This window comes from Myotis myotis, unplaced genomic scaffold (genome assembly GCF_014108235.1).
Source record: "Myotis myotis isolate mMyoMyo1 unplaced genomic scaffold, mMyoMyo1.p scaffold_m19_p_4, whole genome shotgun sequence".
Classification (NCBI taxonomy): Eukaryota; Metazoa; Chordata; class Mammalia; order Chiroptera; family Vespertilionidae; genus Myotis; species Myotis myotis.
Window position 1 is genome coordinate 86,333,712 of NW_023416346.1, and position 18,970 is coordinate 86,352,681.

The window sequence follows — 18,970 nt, forward strand, 5'->3', positions numbered from 1 at the left end:
GTAAATGTAGACTTTTCCTGGCTTCTGGGCCATACAAAGCATGGTTTTAAAAATGTATGTCCAAAGAGCAAATTAGTCCTTTGGCAGTAAATAGGATAAGGATAAACCTATAAAGCCAGTTACCATGATCCCTTAGGATGCCAGTGGAGGATCCAGGAGGTTCTTAGATTTGTACCTCAATACATAGAAATGGGTGAGCAATGCTTTCTGAATGTTCTGAGATTTTAATTTCAAATCCAGCTAAAATGGAGTAATGATATCAGCAAGATGGCTGAAGAGTAGTTTCCAGACCATGTCCCCTCAGAGTAACATCAATTCGTACAACCATCCATACATCAAAATACCTTCATGAGAGCCATGGTAACCAGATGAGAGATTATAGCACCTGGGTAGGACACAAAAATAAGAAAAAGTGCATGGCATATGGCAGGAAGAACATTTTTATATTACCCATGTCACTCTTCCCCCAAGTTCACACAGTGCAGTTTGAGGAAATTACCCTGCACCTAAGGGGAGGAGAGTGAAGTGAACACTCAACTTAATTTTGAACACTAGCATCAGGCCTACCCAGTGAACCCCAGTACCAACCCATTCCCTTCTGGCCTCCACAGACACAGGCTCCAGGCAAGCCTCAGAACCAGGCCAGCTTGTGGTACCAAGTTTCAGGCCAGCCATTGTTCCCCTAGTCTTCACGATGTAACCACAGACTCAGCATCCAAGATATACCCCTGTGGACCCAGCCTCTAGGTCTACCCCAATGATGTGCCAGCCCTATGACCCCAGGCTGCAAGTTTGCTCCAGCAGGCTTGTCCACCAAATGACCTAGGCTTTGGATCAGCCTTCCTAAAAACTTCAGCAGCAGCAAGTCCACCTGTGGATCTCATCAGATGGCCCACCCTTTATCTTGTGTGCTGACTGATAAAGGTTTTCTTTTCCAAAGCCACTCTCTAAAGACTGGAAGATTTTCCTACTTCTTCAAAGAGACAACAACATAAGGCCTCATGGATTAGTAATAATTGCATAGATATTACACCCCCAAAGGAACAACATAAAGCACCAGAAACTGACCCTATTGAAACAGAGATCTTTGAACTGTCTGACAAGGAATTCCCACGAGAAGTCCAAGAAAGTTATAGAACCCATAGAAAACAACCAAACTAAAATTCTGGAACTGAAGAACACAATGACTATATAGACAAATTCAATAGAGAGCTTCAACTTAACCTTGCCCAAGCAGGAGAAATAATTAGTGAGCATAAAGATAGGTCATATGAAATTATCCAGTCAGAGGAACAAAGAGAAAAAAAAAGATTGATTGAAAGTAAACGAAACCTAGGAGACTTATGGGACATTGTCTACAAAGTAATATACACATTATGAGAGTCCCAGAAGGAGCAGAGGAAGAAAAGGGGTGGGGGTGGGGGGGGAAGGGGCTTATTTCAATAAATAATGAAAGAAAACTTACTAAATCTGGAGAGGGAAATGAGCATCCAGATCCTTGAAGCACAAAGAAACCCAAATAGATTAAACATAAAGAGATTTTCACTAAGACATATTCTATTAAATTCTCAAAATACCAGGACCAAGAGAGAATTTTGAATGCAGCACAAGAAAAATGAATTATCACATACAAAGAAACTATAGCACTATGAAGAGATTTCTCAGCAGAAACCCTGTATGTCCTGAGAGAGTGGAATGATATATGATAAGTACTGAAAGGGGGGAAAACCTGTCAACCAAGAATACTACACTTTACAAAGCAGTCTTTCTGAATGAAGGAGTGATAAAACTTTTCCAGACAAATTCAGAGGGGTTTCATTACCAATAGACCTGGTTTCCAAGAAATTCTGAAAGACTTTATTCAAGTTAAAATAAATGGACACTAACTAACAACATGGAAACACATAAAAGTATTTAAAATTTATTGCTAAAGACAAGTATATAGTCAAATTCAGAATGTTCTAATACTATGAAGGTGTGTAAATCACTTTTAACCAGTATAAAAGTTAAAATACAAAATTATTAAAAATGACTATAGCTGTAATAATTTAATGGATACACAATCTAAAAATATATAAATTATGATATTAATAACAAATGTAAGGGAAGGAAAAGTCAAAATGTAATCTGTATGTGGTCTGTTACTTTGCTAGCAACTTAAAACAGACTGCTATACAAATGGGATGTTTTATGTAAACTTTATGATACAAATATACCTGTAGCAGATATACAAAATATATACAGAAAGGAGTCAAAGTATGGCACTACAAAAAATCAAAACATCAAGGAAGACAGCCAAGAATGGAAGAAAAAATGTAAGAGTCCGAAACAATTAAGAAAATGGCAGGACCAATGTGGCAGAGGACAGGACTGGAGTGAGGGTTATTGTGTGAGCGGGTGCGCGGGAGAGTGTTTGTGGTTGTGAATGTGGGAGGGCATCTTTCAGAAGGAGCTGGGTGGGAAAAGGGGAGTGGAGGTGGTCGGGGTTGGTCGCTCCAGCAGAAGAGCTGCTGTGTGATGCACAACCAGGTGTTTCTCTATGCTTGAAAGTGGAGAGCATGCCATTTTGAAGGACCTACAGGGTCCTCTGTGGGAGGAGGCTGCAAGGAGTAGCCCTACCTCAGTACCCCTAAGCAAAGGATGGAAGCACATGCCCCCACTGCTGGGACCTGAAACCACTGGACACACAGACTAGACATAGCAGCTTGGTGTGCCTGGACTGTGGGCCTTGGAGGACCGGCAGGATGCCTTGACAAGCAGTGTCTGGGGCCTGCCCTGCCACATTGGCTTGTGGAACGTTGACCCTACATGAGCTGAGCACCTGGCCGACCCTCTCTGTGAATGGAGCACCTGGCCTGCCTTGCCATATTGGCAAGTTGGATGTTTAACCCACCCTGCTTCCTCCATCAGCAGAGCAGTGCCTGGCTCACCCTGTCCCCTACACCACCTGAATAACCCCTGTAAGCCGCCTGTATCAGTTGAGCAGCACCAAGGTGGGCTGCCTCTTCCACCAGTGGAGTACACTGCCAACCTCACCACCTTGACACCTGGACCCAGAGGTCTGCCACCCCCACACACCATGACAGACCAGATGATTTAAGCCAACTGGCCCCACTGCTTTCATGTGGTGTGACCAGCCCTGCCACCATGGCCCAATGCCCCCAGATGCACAGACCTGCCACTGCAACCCATTGTGTCTGACCTGGTACCCCTGGACAAATGGCTCCACTGCTTGAAACCACTTAGTAGACATGACCTCATGCCCCCAAATGCACAGAACTGCCACAGCGACCTGCATACTAGGGCTACCAGAAGGAAAAGAATTTGAGCAAAAAATAGAGAACCTGTTTGAAGAAATGATGACAGAAAACTTCCCTGACCTGATGAAAAAAGTCACACAAGTCTAGGAAACACAGATAGTCCCAATTAAAATGAACCCAAAAAGATTCACACCAGGACACATCATAATTAAAATGACAATTGTTAAAGACAAAGAAAGGAACTTAAAGGCTGCAAGAGAGAGACAGAGATTATCTACAAGGGAGCTCCCATTAGACAAGCAAATGTTTTCTCAACAGGAAAACATCAGGCAAAAATGGAGTAGCATGAAGTATACAGAGTAATGAAAAGCCAGTGACTGAATCCAAGACTACTCTATCCAGCAAGACTATCAATCAAAAGTGAAGGTGAAAGTAGGAGCTTCAAAGATTAAAAAAAAAAAAAAAAGACTAAAGGAGTTTATTACCACCAAACCTACACTGCAGGAAATGCTAAAGGAATTTTTCAAGAAAAAGTAATAGAGAAAGAAAGAATAAAACAGATATAAAGAATAAAAATGTCAATGTAAATGGCTTAAATGCTCCAAACAAAAGACAAAGGGGTAGTTAAATGAATAAGAAAACATGACCCATACATATGTTGTCTACAAGAGACTAACCTCAGAACAAAAGATTCACACAGTATGAAAGTGAAAGGATGCAAAAAAATTTTTCCATGCAAATAGAAATGAAAAAAAAAAAGCTGTGGTAGCAATATTTATATCTGGTAAAATATACTTCAAAATGAAGGCCATAACAAGAGACAATGAAGCCAACTTTATAATCCTAAAGGGATTGATACAACAAGAGGATATAGCTGGTAAACATGTATGCACCCAATATAGGAGCACCTAAATATATATGAAAACACTTCTGGAGGACTTTAAGTGAGAGATGGACAGCAATACAATCATAGTATGGAACTTTAACAACCCACTGACATCACTGGATAGATATTCTAGACCAAAAAAAAAAATCAGAAAAGAAAAAGCAACTCTAAACAACACACTAGATCAAATGGATTTAATAGACATTTACAGAACATTTCTCTCCAAAGCTGTAGAATATACATTCTTCTCAAGTGCACATGGGACATTCTCAAAGGTAGACCACATGTCAGGACACAAATTAAGTCTCTACAAATTCAAGACAACTGAAATCATATCAAGCATATTTTCAGCTCACAGTGACATGAAACTAGAGATGAACTGCAATAAAACACCCCAAAACATTCAAACACATGGAGGCTAAAAAGCATGCTATTAAATAATGAATGGGTTACTAATGAAATCAAGAAAGAAATTAAAAAAAATTAATCTATGTGACACAGCAAAAGCAGTCCTGAGAGGGATATTCATAGCACTACAGGCCTACCTCAAGAAAGAAGAAAAATGGCTAATAAACAATTTAACCCTGCAACTTAAAGAATTAGAAAGAGAACAACAAGAAAAGCCCAGAGTATGTAGAAAGAAGGAAATAATACTGACCAGAGCAGAAATAAATGACATACAGACTAAAAGCACAATACAAAATATAAATGACACCAAGAGCTGGTTCTTTGAAAAGATAAATAATATTGATGGAACTTTAGACAGACTCATCAAGAAAAAATATAAATAAAATAAGAAATGAGAGAGGTGGCTTAGCGCCTTTCCTGGGTATCCTGCGTGGTCGGAATCCGGCGGCCGGAGGAGAGGTGGAGGGATAGCCTTTTAGCAAGAACGAAAACTGAAGATGTGATAACTCAGCTTTATACTAACTTTTAGGTTCCATGCTGACCTGCAAAGCTGCCATGAAAACTGATTCAACAACAGAGAGGATCTATTGTTAATGTAGGAAATATTATTGGTTTAAAAGGAAATGCTGGTCAGTCTGTGTACAGTGCTAGTAAAGAAGGAATCCGGATTTTCACGTGCTCTTGCTAAAGAATAGTAAGAAGGAAAATTACAGTGAATGTAGTTGTTCCAGATAGTAGGAGAAACTAAGATGGTGGCATAAACACCAGGAAATTGCCGCCTCCCACAACAATTGAAAAATACCGCAAAGGACAGAGCGGACATCATCCAGAACAACAGGAAGGCTGGCTGAGTGAAAATTCTACAACTAGAAGGAAAGAAAAGCACACTGAGAGCCAGATGAGCTGCGGAGGTGAAGTGCAGAGGTATGGCGGCTCGCGCGCGTGTGGAAAGGGGGTGGCACCTGAGGATGCGGCTGTCTTTTTGAATCACAAGCTCCCGACTGCTCTGAACTCCAGTTCCGGGAAGTCTCTGGGGACCCAGGACTCATACGGGGAGAAGCTGGACTGTCGGGCAGCGGGCGAACTTGAGGGCGGCCTTCCCTCAGAGGTGCTTGCAGCAATTATCGAGTCACTGAGACGGCGCGACTCCTTAGGGCTGGGCAGAGAATCAGCCATAGCTGCTTGCTCCGCCCTTTGATTCCCTGAGACCCCGCCCCACCCAGGCTGCGGCAGAGGCTTTTGCATGTGAATGTACCTAACTGCAGCCGAGCCAGGCAGACCCGGAACTTCCAAGAGAAGGCCCAAGGCCCCGCAGTGGCTTGCATTGCTTCACAGCTGAGCCTCTTCGTGGCTCCTGCTGTGTGGCCTCAGGCAGAGGCTGAATTAGCACCTCCTTAGATCCAGGAACCACTGTACCCAGTGGTCAGAGGGGGACCATCCAGATTACAACTCCTCATATCCATAAGGGACACACTCAGGGAGCAGACTCAGTGAGCACCAAAGCCCCTCTGAAGCAAGTCTTGCCCCAGAAGGGTGTCTTCAGCACAGAAGTTCTCCTACTTCAGACACAGCTGATTCTCACAGCCAACTGGCCTGGAGGTCAATTCCTCCCAGTGATCCTACAACAACCAAGGCACCAAGAGTGCACCAAGAGTGTCCACCTCAGGTAACTGGGGAGGCTGAGCCACTGGGCCCTACAGGACACCTGACGCGCAGGGCCACTCTATCAACACAGGGAAGCAGCCAAAATGCGGAGACAAAGAAACAGGTCACAAATGGCAGAAATGGAGGAAAGAAAATGACTGGATATAGAGTTCAAGGCCACGTTTATAAGGTTTTTCAAGAATTTTATGGAAACCGCTGATAAATTTAATGAATCCCTCAAGAAGTATAGTGAGACCATGGAGGACATGAAAAAGGACCAACTAGAAATTAAGCATACACTGACTGAAATAAAGAATAATTTACAGAGATCCAACAGCAAACAAGAGGATCCCAAGAATCAAGTCAAAGATTTGAAATACAAAGAAACAAAAAATACCCAACTGAAAAAGAAAAAAGAAAAGAGATTCCAAAAATATGAAGATAGTGTAAGGAACCTCTGGGACAACTTCAAGCATACCAACATCAGAATTATAGGGGTACCAGAAGGAGAGAGAGGGCAAGATATTGAAAACCTTTTTGAAGAAATAATGACAGAAAACTTCCCCTACCTGGTGAAAGAAATGGACTTACAAGTCCAGGAAGCGCAGAGAACCCCAAACAAAAGGAACCCAAAGAGGACCACACCAAGACACATCATAATTAAAATGCCAAGAGCAAAAGATAAAGAGAGAATCTTAAAAGCAGCAAGAGAAAGACAGTCAGTTACCTACAAGGGAGTACCCATACGACTGTCAGCTGATTTCTCAACAGAAACCATGCAGGCCAGAAGAGAGTGCAAGAAATATTCAAAGTGATGAATAGCAAGAACCTGCAACCAAGATTACTTTATCCAGAAAAGCTATCATTCAGAATAGAAGGTCAGATAAAGAGCTTCACAGATAAGAAAAAGCTAAAGGAGTTCATCACCACCAAACCAGCATTATATGAAATGCTGAAAGATATTCTTTAAGAAGAGGAAGAAGAAAAAGGAACTCTTACCATTTGCCACAGCATGGATGGAACTGGAGAGCGGATAAATACCACAGGATCTCACTCATTTGTGGAATATAATGAACAACATAAACTGATGAACAAGGACTGATCCAGAGACGGAGAGGCATTGATTGGACTGTCGGGCCTTGGAGGGAAGGTAGGGGAGGGGAGGGGTAGGGGGAAAGATCAACCAAAGGACTTATATGCAAGCATATAGGCCTAACCAATGGACACGGACAACGGGGGGGGGGGGTGTGTGAGGGCATGAGCTGGGGGGTGGGTAGAGGGGTAACGTGGGGATAAGGACACATATGTAATATCTTAAATCAATAAAAAATATATATATAAAAAAAGAAATGAGAGAGGTGAAGTAACAACTTACCCCACAGAAATAAAAAGGATCATGAAAATACTATGAACAAAATACTATGAACAACAATATGCCAACAAGCTGGACAACCTGAACGAAATGGAAAAATTCCAAGAAAAATACAACTTTCCACACTTGCATCAAGAAGAATCAGAAAATCTAAAAAGGTCAATAACAACTGATGAAATTATAGCAGAAAAACAAACAAACAAACAAAACCACACAGAAAACAAAAGCCAAGGCCAAGACAGCTTCACAGGAGAGTATTAGCAAATATTCCCATGAGAAAAAGAAAAAAAAAACCTGGGGTAGCAATACTTATATCTGACAAAATAGACCTCAAAGTGAAGGCCATAACACGAGATAAAGAAGGCCACTTCATAATACTAAAGGGATCGGTAGAGAAGAGGATATAAGTCAGGTAAACATATATGCACCCAATACAGGAACATCCAAATACATAAAAAACTTCTGGAAGATATCAAGGGAGAGATCTACAGCAATACAATCATAGTAGGGGACTTTAATACCTCCACTGACATCACTGGATAAATACTCTGAAAAAGAAATCAACAAAGAAACATCAATCCTTAACTACTCACTAGATCAGATGGAACTAATTAATTTCTTCAGAACATTTCACCCCAAAGCTACGGAATATACATTCTTCTCAAGTACATATGGGACATTTTCAAAGACAGACCACATATTAGGATGCAGGATAAGTCCATTCAAATTCAAGAAGATTGAAAACATATCATGCATCTTATAAGATTACAATGACATGAAAAAAGAAATCAACTGCAATAAAAACAATTAAAAATCAAACACTTGGAGGCTAAATAGCATGCTATTAAACAATGAGTGAGTTACCAAAGAAACCAAACAAGAAATAAAAAACATATTGAAAACAAATGACAATGAAAACACAGCAATTCAAAGTTTATGGGACACAGTGAAAGCATTCCTCAGAGGGAAGTTTATAGCACTACATGCCTACCACACAAAACAAGAAAAACTGGTAATAAATTATTTAACCCTACAACTTAAAGAATTAGAAAGAGAGCAACAAAAAAAGCCCTGAGTAAGTAGAAGGAAGGAAATAATAAAGATCAGAGCAGAAATAAATGATATAGAGACTATCCCATATAATAAAAGAGAAACATGCAAATTAGCCATCCCTCTGCTATGCTCAAGCCATGCCCACAAGCCATGCCCACCAGCCAATCGGAGTGACTGCAAATTAACCTGACAAAGATGGTGGTTAATTTGCATATGCAGGTGTTAGGCACCCCAGGAGCCGACAGCGGCTGCGTCCGCGGCCTCGGACTCCTGGCACCATTGCTGGCATGGGAGGTGAGGCCGCCCAAGCCTAGCCACACCCATGGGCTCCTGGGACCTTGCTGGCGGAGAGCAGAGTGGGAGAATGGCAGGCGGAGAGTGGGAGGTTTGGAGAACTTGGCAGAGCAGGAGACTGCTGGACATAGAGCAGAGTGAGAGGAAGGGTGGCTTGGAGGGTACGGCTCCCTCTGTCACCCTAGCTTCCTCATCACAGCTGTGGAAACTGACATCAGGGAGGAGGAAGTCCCACCCCCACAGAATCAGCCAGAATCAGCCTTTGGTCAGACAGCTCTCAGCGGCCTGACAGCCAGGACTCTCATTCACCTGCATCTCAGACTGTGACAGTAGAGAGGTGGGACTATGTCTAAAGAACAACTGTTGACACAACGTAGCTCTGCAGCTGAAAGATGCCAGTGTTATTGACAGAAAGTGTCTGCAGAGCAGCGTGCATCTGATCTTGAAAGAAGGCGGTGCCTGTGACAGGATGTATCTGAACGCCAGCTACTGGAAAAACGTTGCTCTGATGCTGAAAAAAAAAACACCAGTGTTATTGACAGAAAATGTCTAAAGACCAACGTGCCTTTGAAGTTGAAAGAAGGCGGTGGCAATGACAATATGTCTAGAGAACAGTCATCAACAAGTACTACCAATACCGGTAGGAACTACTTTCTCAGCGAAAATGTGTTGTGCCCAGAATTCAAAGTTCCCAAGACCCCCAGGGAGCCAGTCAGTCCGATGCAAAAGCAAAGAGTCATTTATTTCAAACCTAGGTTTGGCTCCCCTGCCACACTCACCGATGCAACGGTAAGCTCCAGTGGCCGAGAGAGCGACGCCTGATGGGACAGGGGGTTTTAAAGGGGGGGTGGAGTGAGGGCAGGAGAGGGGACTGTGGGCCCCGCTGATTGGCCAGGCGCGAGTCGGTCATAGTGATGGCGTGCTCTTCCCTTGATTATTATTGGTTAGTCCAGAGAAATCCTGGGTGTGGCTAGTAGCGGCTTCTTCCCGTGAGGAAGCACATGGCATCATCCCAAAATGGAGGACCCAAGGCAAGATGGAGGGCGCACATGGCTCTGTCCCAAGATGGAGGACCCAAGGCAAGATGGAGGGCGCAGTCCTTGCCCGGCTCCTGCTGCTGCCGCTCGAACTCGCCACAAGGCAGGATGGCCCTCCCGCACAGCACCCGCAGCTGGCCTGCGGGCAGACTGGGACTCCAGCGCGTCTGGGCGGCACAGGCCCAGCAAACGGGGTTGCTGCCAGTGGAGTGGCCCAGCTCTGGAGGAGCGGCATCCGCTCTGAGCAGGCCCGGCCATAGGGCCGGTGCACTGCAGCATGGCGGCCTCCCCGAGCTAGGGCACGCGCCTCACTCCGCTGCCGCCGCTGCTGCACTAGGCCCGGTCCGGGGGGGCAGCGGGCAGGTGGCAGCCCACGCCGGGCTCCCGCCGTGGGCTGGGGAGCCAATGCCCCCCCATGGGGCCCAGCGGCCGGCCCACGCAGGCCCCGGTCCCCCCGACCGGGCCCCAAGGGCCGCATGGACCCCCGGCCCCAGCGCGGGCAAGCGGGGAGCCGACCACGGGGGAAGGGAGGGAAGAGCCAGGCGGTGAGGCCTTCCGCTCCCATGACCTCCCCCGCAGTCGGTTGCCGCCCGGCCCCACCCCTCGGCCCGCCGCCGGCCACCACGCAGCCGGTTCGGACACTCGGACCCGCTCCGGGGAGGCCGGAGGCCGCGGAGGGATCCCAGAGCCCAGCGGCCAGACTCCTCCTCCCGCACCACCCGGAGAGGCGGGCGGCGCGCCTTTCAAATGGAGCACATGACGATGCAATCCTCGAACATAGTTGTGGTGGAATGACTGTTCGATGTGAATTTTGCCTATCACTAAATTTCTCTGATGAAAAACCATCTGATGGGAAATTTACTCAATGTTGTAGCAAAGGGAAAGTCTGTCCAAATGATATACATTTTCCAGATTACCCAGCATATTTAAGAAAATTAATGACAAACAAAGATTCTGACAGTTAAAATTTCACAGAAAATATTCATTCCATAAATAGTTCTTTTGCTTTTGCTTCCATGAGTGCAAATATTGCATCACCATCAGGATATGGGCCATACTGTTTTAGAATACACGGACAAGTTTATCACCGGACTGGAACTTTACATCTTTCAGATGGTGTTTCTCGGATGTTTGTTCAACTCTATAATTTGGATACAGCCAAAGCTACAAGTAAAATATTAGTAATGCCAGAAAACCAGGGCTGCTCAAAAAGACTCATGATCAATATCAAAAACCTCAAGCATGAAATAAATGAATTAACAAAATCGTACAAGATGCTACATGAGGTAGAAAAAGAAGTCCAATCTGAAGCAGCAGCAAAAGGTATTGCTCCCACAGAAGTAACAATGGTGATTAAATATGATCCTAACAGTAACCTTGGTAGATATAATTCTCCCCGTGTAACCGAGATTGCTGTCATATTCAGAAACGAAGATGGAGAACCTCCTTTTGAAAGGGACTTGCTCATTCATTGTAAACCAGATCCCAATAATCCCAATGCCACTAAAATGAAACAAATCAATATCCTGTTTCCTACATTAGATGCGATGACATATCCTGTTCTTTTTTCCACATGGTGAAAAGGCTGGGGAACAGATATTGCATTAAGACTCAGAGACAACAGTGTAATCGACAATAATACAAGACAAAATGTAAGGACATGAGTCACACAAATGCAGTATTATGGATTTCATCTCTCTGTGCGGGACACGTTCAATCCTATTTTAAATGCAGGAAAATTAACTCAACAGTTTATGGTGGATTTGTATTAAAAAATGGAGGCCAATCGGATAAATTTCATCAAAGCAAACAAATCTAAGTTGAGAGTTGAAAAATATAGTGCTTTGATGGATGATCTCAAATCTAGATCTGAAAAGGACAATGTGCCAATTGGTAAAATGATAATACTTCCATCATCTTCTGAGGGTAGTCCCAGAAATATGAAGCAGCGATATCAGGATGCAATGGCAATTGTAATGAGGTATGGCAAGCCCGTTATATTCATAACCATGACATGCAACCCCAAATGGGCAGATACTGCAAAAAAATTACAATGCTGGCAAAAAGTTGAAAACAGACCTGACTTGGTAGCCAGAGTTTTTAATATGAAGCTGAATGCTCTTTTAAATGATATCTGTAAATTCCATTTATTTGGGAAAGTAATAGCTAAAATTCATGTCATTGAATTTCAGAAATGCGGACTGCCTCATGCTCACATATTATTGATATTAGATACTGAGTCCAAATTATGTTCCTCTAATTAATTCCCTTTCAACGTGCACACATTTCGTGCACCGAGCTACTAATCATATATATATCCTATCTAATAAAAGAGAAACATGGTAATTGGCGTACAACCGCTACCCTTCCCATTGGCTAATCAGGGCGATATGCAAATTAACTGTCAGCCAAGATGGCGGCCGGCAGCCAGGCAGCTTGAAACTAACATGAGGCTTGCTTGCTTCAGTGACGGAGGAAACCAACATTCCCCGCCTGCCTTGCAGGCCTCTGAGCCTGCAGTTTGAAACATTTTAACAAATATAGAAGCTAAAAAAAACCCCAGAAACCAGCTTTCAGCGAGCTGGGATCTCAGAGCTGGAGTCAGAGCTGGAGTTATACATTGTTTCGAACCGAAACAAACCAGATACCTACTTTCAGCAGCGGAGGCCTAAGAGCTGGAGCCTCAGAACTAAAGCTGGGCCAGAATTAAAAAAAGAAAAAGAAAAAAAGGAGTGGTTGGGAGCTTCTGACACCCGCCAGCCTGAAAACAGCCCTCAGCCCCTCACCCAGACTGGTCAGGCACCCCAGTAGGGACCCCCACCCTGAAGGGTGTGTGACCAGCTTCAAACAGCCCTTAGCCCCTCACCCAGGCTGGCCAGGCACCCCAGTGGGGACCCCAAACCTGAAGGATGTGTGACCAGCTACAAACAGCCCTCATCCCCTCACCCAGAGTGGCCAGGCACCCCAGTGGGGACCCCCACCCTGAAGGGTGTGTGACCAGCTGCAAACAGCCATCATCCCCTCACCCAGGCTGGCCAAGCACCCTAGTGGGGACCCCCACCCTGATCCAGGACACCCTTCAGGGCAAACCAGCCAGCCCCACCCATGCACCAGGCCTCTACCCTATATAGTAAAATGGTAATATGCCTCCCAGCACCTGGATCAGCGTAGCCGAGAGGCCTCCCGGCACTGGGATCAGGGTGACAGGGGGCAGCGCCCAAACCCCCTGATTGCCCTGCAGCTCTGTGTGTGACAGGAGGTGGGGCACAACCTCCCTATCCACCCTGCTCTGTTTGTGACAAGGGAAGGCGCCCCAACCTCCTGATGAGCCCTGCTCTGTGCCTGATATGGTGGAGCTCCCCAACCTCTGATCACCCTGTGGCTCTGTGTGTGACAGGGTGCGGCGCCCCAACCCCCCCTCACGGGTCCTGCTCTGTGTGTGACAGGGTAGAGCCATAACCTCCCCATCGGCCCTGCCCTGAGTGTGAGAGTGGCAGCGCCCAAACCCCCTGTTCGGCCCTACTCTGTGGGTGATAGAGGGCGGCACCACAACCCCCCCCCCCCCAAGGGCCCTGCTCTGTTTGTGATGGGGTAGAGCCATAACCTCCCCATCGGCCCTGCCCTGAGTGTGGCAGTGGCGGCGTCCAAACCACCTGATCCACCCTGCTCTGTGTGTGACAGGGGGTGGCACCCCAACTTCCCTATCGGCCCTACTCTCTGAGTGACAGGGGGGAGCTCTTCAACTTCCTGATGGGCCCTGCTCTGTGCGTGACAGGGGGTTGCTCCCCAACCCTCTGATGGGCCCTGCTCTGTGTGTGACAGGGGGCAGCGCCCCAACCCCCGGATTGGCTCTGCTCTGTGCATGACAGGGGGTGGCGCTGCAACCTCCCCATCGACCCTGCCTTGAGTGTGACAGGGGGCGGTGCCTCAAACCCCCAATCGGCCCTACCCTGAGCGTGACTGAGGGTGGCATCGCAAACTCCTGATCCGCCCTGCTCTGTGCATGACAGGGGGTGGCACCCCAACACCCCAATCGGCCCTGCTCTGAGCCTGACCACGGGCTGCACCTAGGGATTGGGCCTGCCCTCTGCCACCCGGGAGCAGGCCTAAGCCATCAGGGCGTTATCTCCCGAGGGGTCCCAGACTGCGAGAGGGCACAGGCCAGGCTGAGGGACCCCCCCTTCCCCCTGAGTGCACAAATTTTTGTGCACCGGGCATCTAGTATATATATATATATATATATATATATATATATATATATATATATATATTTATATATATTATATATATACATATATATGTGTGTGTATATATATGTATATATATGTGTATATATATGTATATATATATATATATATATATATATATATATATTCAATAAAACCAAGAGATGGTTCTTTGAACGAATAAATAAGATTGATGAACCTCTAGCCAGGCTCACCAAGAAGAAAAGAGAGAGGACCCTCATAAACAAAATCAGAAATTAAGAAATGAAAGAAATGAACTGACCCCACAGAAATACAAAGGATTGTAAAAAATAAAATACTACGAACAACTCAGTTCCAACAACTGGACAACCTAGACGAAATGGACATATTCCTAGAAAAATACAATCTTCCAAAACTCAATCAGTAAGAATCAGAAAATATGAATAGGCCAATAACTACTGAGGAAATTGAAGCAGTAATAAAAAAACAAACAAACAAAAAATCATTCAGCAAAGCCCTGGTGTGGATGGCTTCACATGACAGTTTTACTAAATATTCAAAGAACAATTGTAACCCTACCCTCCTCAGACTATTCCAAAAATTCAAGAGAAAAGAACATTTCCAAGCTCCTTCTTTGTAACCAGCATTACCTTAATTCCCAAAGCAGATAAAGATGCTACAAAGAAAATTACAGGCCAATATTCCTGATGGACATTGATGCTAAGATCCTCAACAAAATTCTAGCAAATCATATCCAACTCCACATTAAAAATATCATACAACATGACCAAGTGGGATTAATTCCGTGGATTCTAGGCTAGTACAACATCCACAAATCAGTAAACATGATATATCACATAAACAAATTGAAAGACAAAAATCACATGATTATATCAATTGATGCAGAAAAAGCATTTGCCAAAATCCAACTCCCTTTTTGAGAAAAAACTCATGTCAAAGTGGGAATAGAGGGATCATACCTCAACATACTAAAAGCCTTATATGACAAACCTACAGCCAACATCATACACAATGGGCAAAAACTAAAACCATTTCCATTAAGAACAGGAACAAGATGCTAACTTTCACCACTCCTGTTTGACATAGTACTGGAAGTGCTAGACAAAGCAATCAGACAAGAAGGAAAAAATGAAAGGCATCCAAATTGGAAAAGAAGAATACTGTCATTACTCGCAGATGGCATGATATTGTACATAGAAAACCCTGGAGACTACATCAAAAAAGTACTTGATTTAATAAACGAATTTGGCAACATAGCAGGATCCAAAATAAACACTCAGAAATCTATAGCATTTTTATACACCAATAAGGAACTCACAGAAAGAGAAAAAAACAAACAAAACAATGCCATTTACCATTGCAACAAAAGAATTAAGGTGCTTAGGAATAAACTTAACTAAAAAGTAAAAAGACATGTACTCAGAAAACTACAGGATATTGAAAAAAGAGATAGAGGAAGATATAAACAAGTGGAAGAATAAACTGTGTTTATGGATTGGTAGAATCAACATCATTGAAATGTTCATACTACCCAAAGCAATCTATAGATTCAATGCAGTTCCCATGAAAACACCAATGGCATATTTCGCAGACCTAGCACAAACTCTCCAAGAATTATATGGAATAAAAAAAAATAGCCACAGGAATCCTGAGAAAGAACGAACAAAATTGGAGGGATCATAATACTAGACATCAAGTGATATCACAAAGCCACTGTTCTCAAAACAGTCTGATTCTGTTGCAAGAACAGATGTATAGACCAATGGAAAACAACAGAGAACCCAGAAATTGCTCCAAACCATGATACTCGATTAATATTTGACAAAGGAGGCAAGAGCATTCAATGTAGTCAAGACAGTATCTTTAATAAATGGTGCTGGAAAAATTGGACAGATACATGCAAAGAAATGAAATTTGACCACCAACTTACACCATACAAAAAATAAACTCAAAATGGATAAAAAACTTAAATGTAAGATGGGAAACCATAAATAATCTTAGTAGAATCCATAGGCAGCAAAATATCAGATATATCTTGTAACAGTATGTTTACCGACAGATCTCCTAGGACAATGGAAACTAAGGAGAAAATAAGCAAATGGGACTACATCAAAATAAAAAGCTTCTTCATAGCAAAATTAACCATCAACAAAATAACAAGAGAGCCCACTGCATGAAAGAACATATTTGCCAATGTTACATCTAATAAGGGTTTAATCTCCAAAATTTATAGGGAACTCATACAACATAACAAAAAGATAAACAATCCAATCCTACTTCTAGGAATACATCCAAGCAATCAGAAACACCAATCAGAAAATATATATGCCCCCTATGTTCATAGCAGCACAATTTATGATACCTAAGGTTTGGAAACAGCCTAAGTGCCCATCAGCAGATGAGTGGATTAAAAAAACAGTGGGACATCCACACAATGGAATACTATACTGCTGTAAAAATGGAAGAACTCTTATTATTTGCATCATGGATGGACCTGGAGAGCATTATGCTAAGCGAAAGTCCCTCAAAATTCAAGTTGAAATCATATCAAGCATCTTCTCAGACCACAGTGGCATAATATTAGAAATAAACTACAATTAAAAATTCAAACACTTGGAGGCTGAATAGCATGCTATTAAACAATGATTGAATTACTAAAGATATCAAAGAAGAAATTAAAAACATCCTGGAAACTAATGACAATGAAAACACAACAATCCAAAAACCTATTGGACACAGTAAAAGCAGTTCTGAGGGAAGTTCATAGCATTACAGGCCTACCTCAAAAAACAAGAATGGAAATAAATTATCTAACTCCACAATTTAAAGTATTAGAATGAGAGCAACAAGAAAAGCCCAGAGTGAGCAGAAGGAAGGAGATAATACAAATCAGAGCAGAAACAAATGACATAGAGATAAAAAAGCAATAGAAAAGATCAATGAAACCAAGAGCTAGTTCTGTGAAAGGATAAACTAGACTGATGACCTTCTAGCCAGGCTCACCAAGAAGCAAAGAAAGAGGACCCAAATAAACGAAATCAGAAATGAAAGGGGCAAAATAACAACAGAACCTACATAAATATAAAGGTTTGTAAAAAAAAAAAAATACTATGAACAACTCTATTCAAACAAACTTAACAAGCTAGTGCAGTGGTCGGCAAACTCATTAGTCAACAGAGCCAAATATCAATAGTACAACGATTGAAATTTCCTTTCAGAGCCAATTTTTTTAAACTTAAACTATATAGCTAGGTACATTGTTATTAACTTAATTAGGGTACACCTAAGGCTTAGGAAGAGCCACACTCAAGGGGCCAAAGAGCCGCATGTAGCTCGCAAGCCGCAGTTTGCCGACCACCGCCCTAGGAGCAGTATCAGTGAAGAAATTGCTTCGGCATATGTCTGAGATTTTGCTGCCTGTGGATTCCTCTAGTACTTTAATGGTTTCCCATCTTATGTTTAAGTCCTTTATCCATGTTCAGTTTATTTTTGTATATGGTGTAATTGGTGGTCTAGTTTCATTTTTTTGCATGCATCTGTCCAATTTTCCCAGCACCATTCATTTTTTAAAGAGACTGTCTTGACTCCATTGTATGTTCATGCCTCCTTTGTCAAATATTAATTGAGCATAGTGGCTTGGGTCAATTTCTGGGTTCTCTATTATATCCCATTGATCTATACGTCTGTTCTTTTTCCAGTTCCAGGCTGTTCTGAGAACAGTACTTTTGTAATACAGCTTGATATCTGGTATTGAAATCCCACCTACTTTGTTCTTCTTTCTCAGGATTGCTACAGCTATTCGGGGTCTTTTTTTTTTTTATTCCAGATGAATTTTTTAAAGTTTGTTCTAGGTCTGTGAATTATGCCATTGGTATTTTACTGTGGAGTGCATTGAATCTATAGATTGCTTTGGGTAGCATGGGCATTTTGATGTTGATTCCAGCAATCCATGAACATGGTATGTTCTTCCATCTGTTTATGTCTCCCTCTATCCCTCTTTTCAGTATCCTGTAGTTTTCTGCTTATAGGTCTTTCTCCCTCTATCCCTCTTTTCAGTATCCTGTAGTTTTCTGCTTATAGGTCTTTTACCTCCTTACTTAAGTTTATTCTTAGGTATCTTAATTTTTTTGGTGCAATGGTAAATGGGATTGCTTTTTCAGTCTCTCTTGATGTAAGTTCACTATTGGTGTATAGAAATGTCATAGATTTCTTGGCAATAATTTTGTATCCTGCTACACTGCCGAATTCATTTATTAAGTCTAATAATTTTTTGATGGAGTCTTTAGGGTTTTCTATGTACAATAGCATGTCATCTGCGAATAAGGACAGTTTTACTTCTTCTTTTCCAATTTGGATGCCTTTTATTTCTTCTTCTTATCTGATTGCAATGGCTAATACTTCCAGTATTATGTCGAAAAGGAGTGGTGAGAGTGGCCATTCCTGTCTTGTTCCTGTTCTTAGGGGAAATGGTTTTAGTTTTTTCCCATTGAGTATGATGTTGACTGTGGGTTTGTCATATATGGCTTTTATTATGTTGAGGTATGATCCTTCTATTCCCACCTTGCTGAGAGTTTTTATCAAGAAAGGGTGTTGCATATTGTCAGATGCTTTTTCTGCATCAAATGATATAACTATGTGATTTTTATCTCTCAATTTGTTTATGTGATGTATCACGTTTATTGATTTGCGGATATTGTACCATCCTTGCATCCCTTGGATAAATCCTACTAGGTCATGGTGTATGATCTTTCTGATGTACTGCTGGATCATATTTGCTACAATTTTTT

General features: G+C 42.9%; 1 protein-coding gene across 3 annotated transcripts in view; it reads left to right on the top strand.

Annotated features, from left to right (window-relative positions):
* OPHN1 (oligophrenin 1) overlaps window positions 1-18,970 on the top strand; it is a 604,444-nt gene that overhangs the window by 538,965 nt on the left and 46,509 nt on the right. The window lies entirely within an intron of this gene.